This window comes from Schistocerca piceifrons, chromosome 1 (genome assembly GCF_021461385.2).
Source record: "Schistocerca piceifrons isolate TAMUIC-IGC-003096 chromosome 1, iqSchPice1.1, whole genome shotgun sequence".
NCBI lineage: Eukaryota > Metazoa > Arthropoda > Insecta > Orthoptera > Acrididae > Schistocerca > Schistocerca piceifrons.
Genome location: NC_060138.1, coordinates 651497909 through 651504099, shown reverse-complemented (window position 1 = coordinate 651504099; position 6191 = coordinate 651497909).

The following is a 6191-nucleotide window of genomic DNA, read 5'->3' as shown; positions in this document are numbered from 1 at the left end:
TTGAGGTTTTTTCTAAAAAAACATTTACATGGGACTTGATATTACAATAGTACATATGCACAAGGTTGCTTTTACCTTATACACTACAACGCTCAGGCGCCGCCATCGATCCGCACAACCGGCCCAGCCCACTCCATACACCAGACTGCTAGCTACGACTATTACAACTAACACACAGTTCCTGCTGCAGTCAACACTGATCTTTGGTCTGAGATTCTCTTATAGTTTAGATATCGCAGGCAGCGCGTGAGCAATCTATCGAAATTACATCTGCTCGAGTGCGCTAGCAACAAATTCCTTAATCATGGACCTCTTACATAACCCTCCACCGGGGGGGGGGGGGGGGGGGGGGCAAAAATTTGGCAGCGATGGTGAGTCAATTGGACTTGCCATGAGCAACAAATTTTTCTATTATCCATTTAGTTACTAAGGCTACAGTCACAGATTATATACATTATCGACATTATCGATAAATAAGACAAGTACAGAATATATTAAGAAATGAAATAGAGTGCACACGCACTGAGTACAGAACGTATTAAGAAATGACAAAATGTATACACAATGAGTACAAGATATATTAACGAATGACATAAAGTGCACATGCATTGTGTAAGTGTTTAGCATTTTTACATGAACTGATCACATTAACAATTGAAATGAAGTGCACACACACTGTATAAGTCTTTAGCATTTTTTTTACAAGAACGGAATACATTAACAAATGAAATAAAATGCACACACACTGTAAAAGTTTTTTGCATTTTGTACAAGAACTGAATACATTAAGAAGTGAAATAAAGTGCACACACACTGTATAACTCTTTAGCGTATTTAGGACAACTGATCATATTAACAAATGAAATAAAGTGCACACACACTATAAAAGTGTTTAGCATTTTTTACAAGAACTGAATACATTAAGAGAGGAAATAAAGCACACACGCACTGTATAAGTCTCTAAGATTTTACAAGAACTAGGAAAGGAATGGGAAGGATATCATCATGGTTGTAGCACAGTGGGTTGCACGTAGCTGCACTGAAAGTCCATATCTTTCTACAGATGCACAACACCATGTGAGACAATCTGAAGTTCTCTTCGCTGAAGTATTTATCAGTGTAGCCAAGACACTGAAATGTTGTATTATTATTCTATGTTATTTTGGTAGTACATTAGGCACACCAAACAGTAGGACCATAATGACATCTCCTTCGATCAGAGCGGTGGACAGTTTGATGTCAACACCACATTCTTGTAGAATCCATACTCTTACATCAACGTAGAATTAGTGCAAAAACCAAATATAGTGCTCCACGATCGTGAGGATGGACAGGACATACGGATATTGCAGTAATTGCTGGTAATTAGGTCAGAAGGTGAAGGACATTAAGACTTATACTAGTCATCATTCGGAATTACACTACTGTATCAACCGATCTGAATAATTATTGGCACTGATTGGCTAGTTACTAAACATAATGTCATCTCAATACGGTAATTAATGCCATAGCATTTATGGAATGTAACAGATCATTATTAATAAGTCATCTCATAGCAGTAGTAATTGGTATAGCATTTCTGCATAAGTCATCTCATTATAGTAATTATTGGCACAGCATTTATGTATAAGTCATCTCACTGCAGTAATCATTGGCATTGCATTTATGCATAAGTCATCTCGTTACAATAATCATTGGCATAGCATCTATAGAGTATAACAAAATATTATTTACAGTAATTATTGGCATAGCATTTATGCATAAGTCATCTCTTTACAGTAATTATTAGACAACATTATTCATAAGTCATATAATTACAGTAATTATTGACATCTTAAGTCTGCTCATTACAGTAATTATTGGCACTCGTTGGCCAGTTACAAAGCATTTATTATGCATTATTCAGAAGTCATCATTCAAAACAAGAGTTATTGGGTGTAGCATCAAATTGTTAGTGTTTATATATGATATCATGCAAGTGATATAAGACATATTTAAAATGTAAGACATTGGAACTAGTATTCAAGGTGTTTAGTCCAATAGTGCATAGATATAGTGGAATCAATACATCAGAAAAATTTGTAATATATTTAGGAGTAGAAATATATCTTAAACTGGAAGCAGTATTTTCTTGTATACTGGTAATAGTTGTGACTGGTAATAAAAAATTTTTTGGTACTAGTAATGCATTGCATAGAGATCGATAGTTAGTTGCTGGGGCATGAAAATATTTGCTTTTGACTTATTGCTGGAAATCAGAACTATTAACGTCATTCGTCATGAGTCAGCTGCAGCAAGGTTATGAAACAAGTAGAGTATGTGTGATCACATTCATAAATGATAGACACAACTGGTAAACAAATGCAAGTAATACAAGATGTTCAATAACTAACTGCTTATAGCATAGCTGTAGAAGGTTATGAAACAAGTAGAGTATCTGTGATCACATTCATAAATGATAGACGCAACTAGAAAAAAATGCAAGTACTAGAAGAGGTTTAATAACTAACTGCTTATAGCATATTAATATCATGAAAAGCTTCTCCTGGAAAAAATACAAAATGGGCTATTGACCTGAAAAAATGTATATTATGATGAAAAGTAGTAAACTTCTAATTAAAAGGTAATGAAACATGCACTCAATATGTATGTACTCTAGCTGTCTTTCCCAAAACATTATACTATGCGACATAAGACATACTGTCAAAAGGAACTGCAACAAATACTTAAATAACTACATAGCTTCTCCTAAGTAATACAAAATATATAAACCTCATCATTATCATCATATGCAAAGAAAAGCTTCATTATTCATATTACCATAACTTCATCATTATCGTCATCTGCAAAGAAAAACTTCATTATTCATATTACCATATTCTTCATATAACTATTCATCATCATTTCTTATCATCTGCAAAAAATTGACACTTCATTTTCCATATTCATATTACCATTTACTTCATACAACTATTCATTATCATTCATTACTTCATATAGTATAGACTTTCTTACTTCTAGCATATTTCATCACTAAAATTAACATGTGTTTCTCTGTCAGACAGCCTGCAGTAATCGCCTCGTATTCTGAAAGAAAAATAATTAGTCAAGACTGCTATTATACAGTGTGTATAGTATGTTCTTGTTAATGCTTGTTAATTCTGATCCCTTTACTTTTCATGACACGGTATTGCATTTTCTTTCGTTCATTCCGATGGTTAAATTTCCGTTTCATAGTAAACCACTGTGGTTTGTTTAATTTATTCTTTTTACACGTTATTACTTTCCGAAAATGATGAATATGGATTAATATCTTGCATTTAAATCATATACCCATTAAATAAAAACTTGTTTCTAGTGATACAATTAAGCGTACAGCATAGCATGACAGAAAACGTATTATGTCAAAAACATAGACAGTTTTCAAGTGCAAAAAATGTACACACAGTGTCATAATGCAGTAGCAAAAAATGTAGAATAGTCAAGATGTTGAGATATCATAAAGCAAAAATATTAAAGTCAACTGGTGTTTGTTACATCTTAAAGATTTCATAATGCATACAAAGAAAAATTCTACTTACGATATAAAATCAATCGTACATACACAAAAAGATGGAAAATGTGAACGGTCTGATATATAATGACAAGAAAAGCGACCTGCTAACCTTACCTTGCCGGGCACTTGCCAAGAAAAATATGATCATCATCACTAAGTAGTCACATAGATATAATTACATAAGTGGTCATATAAATATCAGGAAATTGTGTTACAGTGTGATAAATCATAAAGTATGTTCACCCAATAAAGCGTTTAATATTGGAAATATGGTGATTGCCCTTGCTTTTTCTGGTTTTCAAAGTTTCGATGTGTACTACACTGGGGTGAGGAATGCTGCGAATTCTATATGGACCTGCGTATAGAAGCTCGAATTTACTGCATCTTCTCATTCTTCTGTTGGATAAATAATGTGTGCGTACTAATATCTTCTGTCCAATGTGAAAGTCAGGCGTGTACAAACCTGTTTTTGCTGTCTTCCCCGGCGCTCTGCGGCACGTTTGATGTTGTTGAGCGCAATGTCAATAATTTCATGGTGGCGTAATCGGCGAGATGTAGGGAAAGATACTAATTCTTTAAGTTTGTTAGGTGGTTCAACATTTTTCAATATAACAGTCGGAGATAATATAGTAGATTCATTTGGTATGGAGTTAATTACATCCTGGAATGAGAGTATGTGTATGTCCCAATCAATACGTTTTTTATGGCAGTATATTCTACATAGTTTACCAGTTTCCTTCATTAGTCGTTCAGAAGGACTCGAAGAAGCGTGATACCTGGATATATAGATCGGAGAAATGTTTCTAGCTCGTAACATACGTGTCCATATCGCAGATCGAAATTGTGGCCATTGTCGGAAATTACTTTCAATACATGCCCCACATGAAATAAAAAATCTTTTACAAATGCATTAGAAATAGATTTAGCAGTGGCTTTTCGTAACGGAGTGAAGGTAGCAAATTTCGAAGTGAGTTCAACAGCGACAAAGACGTAACAAAAACCTCTACTAGATCTTGGAATCGGGCCAAAAATATCTACAGCGGCCATGTGTCTCATTTTAACGGGTACAATAGGATGTAACGGAGGAATATGTGAAGTCGTGTCCGATTTAGCTTTCTGGCAGATTTTACATGACGCTAAAACTCGTCGAATACGTTTCTCCATGTTCGCAAAATAACAGTTCTGTTTTAGTATAAGAAAACATTTACTGGCTCCATAATGTGCGTAACTTAAATGAGTATTCCAAATTAATTTGTTAACAAGTTCGTCAGGAATACATAATAACCAGTTGTTGCTGTCAGGGTGAGAGCGGCGAAACAGAATATTATTGCTTTCAGTGTAATGGTTTCTAATAGTAACATTATTCCTGTCTTGCCAAAAGTGTTTAATTTCTTTCCATACGTTGTCTTTGCTCTGCTCCTGTGCTATGTCTCGTAATGATGACGAAATGAAATTTTCAAATGCAACTTGTTGAATATACATGACGCTAGAATTTGCTTGGCAGAAGTAGGTTGCGATGTCTTGCTGATTGTTGCTGAGAGAGCGGGATTGTGCATCCGCTACAATATTTTGTGTACGGATATACGGAAGAGGATAATGTTTAGCTTTAAATGTGTCATGCTGTTTAACTTGAAAGTCATGCATAAAACCGGACATAGTACCAGGGATGTTGTCAAAAACTGGAGCTTGCTGTAAAAGAATTTTGCGTAGCTCTGTACGTTCGTCGTCTGTTTTTGCACTGCTCTGTTTAACTTTATCAGAAATCATTTGCATAACGTCATAGTCGGCTTCGTCTGGTGTATTTTAGTTGTGAACATAACGTATCTGTGAACAATGTGGAATGACAGTCTATGTTACGCGATGTAGAAATGACCACTGTTCGATTAATTGCCTGTTCTCCTGCGGATAAAGCGTGCTGAAATTCTAATGCCAGTTGTATATTTTCATCATTTAACATTAAATAGGAATTTTGAAAGTCAATAATTGCGTCATGTTGTACCAAAAAATTCGTACCTAAAATAACGTCTGTTTTCAATAAGGGAACAATCCAAAGATTTGAGTGGAACGTATAACCTGCAGTACAAAATGATAAGTGTGACTGTAATTTTATGCCTACTCCTTTACCAGATACTGCTCCTTTTACTTCAGTTTTGCCTAGTGGTAACATAGGATAGGTGTTTTCTTTGTTACATTTATTAAAAGTTTCTTCATTTATAACTGACATAGGTGATCCAGAATCGATTACTGCTGAAAATGTGGATGAGCCAATCTTTACTTCAATAACAGGGTGGGAAATGGTTTTTTGAATAACTGGTTTTTCATGAAAAAGAGTGTCTCGGATGTCGTCAAAAGTAATAACATTTTCGTGAACAAGATTCTGTCTGTCAAAAGTATTGCTTACTTTGCTGGAAGATACAATCTGTACCTATCTAGTCAAATTCTTTCTGACTTGCTGTTATTTGCGGGAGGATGCTGTGGCATTTCGACTATTTGTACTGTTCTGTTGTTTCGTCCTGACGTATTAGGTTCGGGATGATACCGACTGTTTGGTTCATTCATAATAATCTGTTGTTGTGGATGACTTTGCTGCTGATAAGACCTACAGTTATTAAATGTACGCTGAAAACTGTGCTCA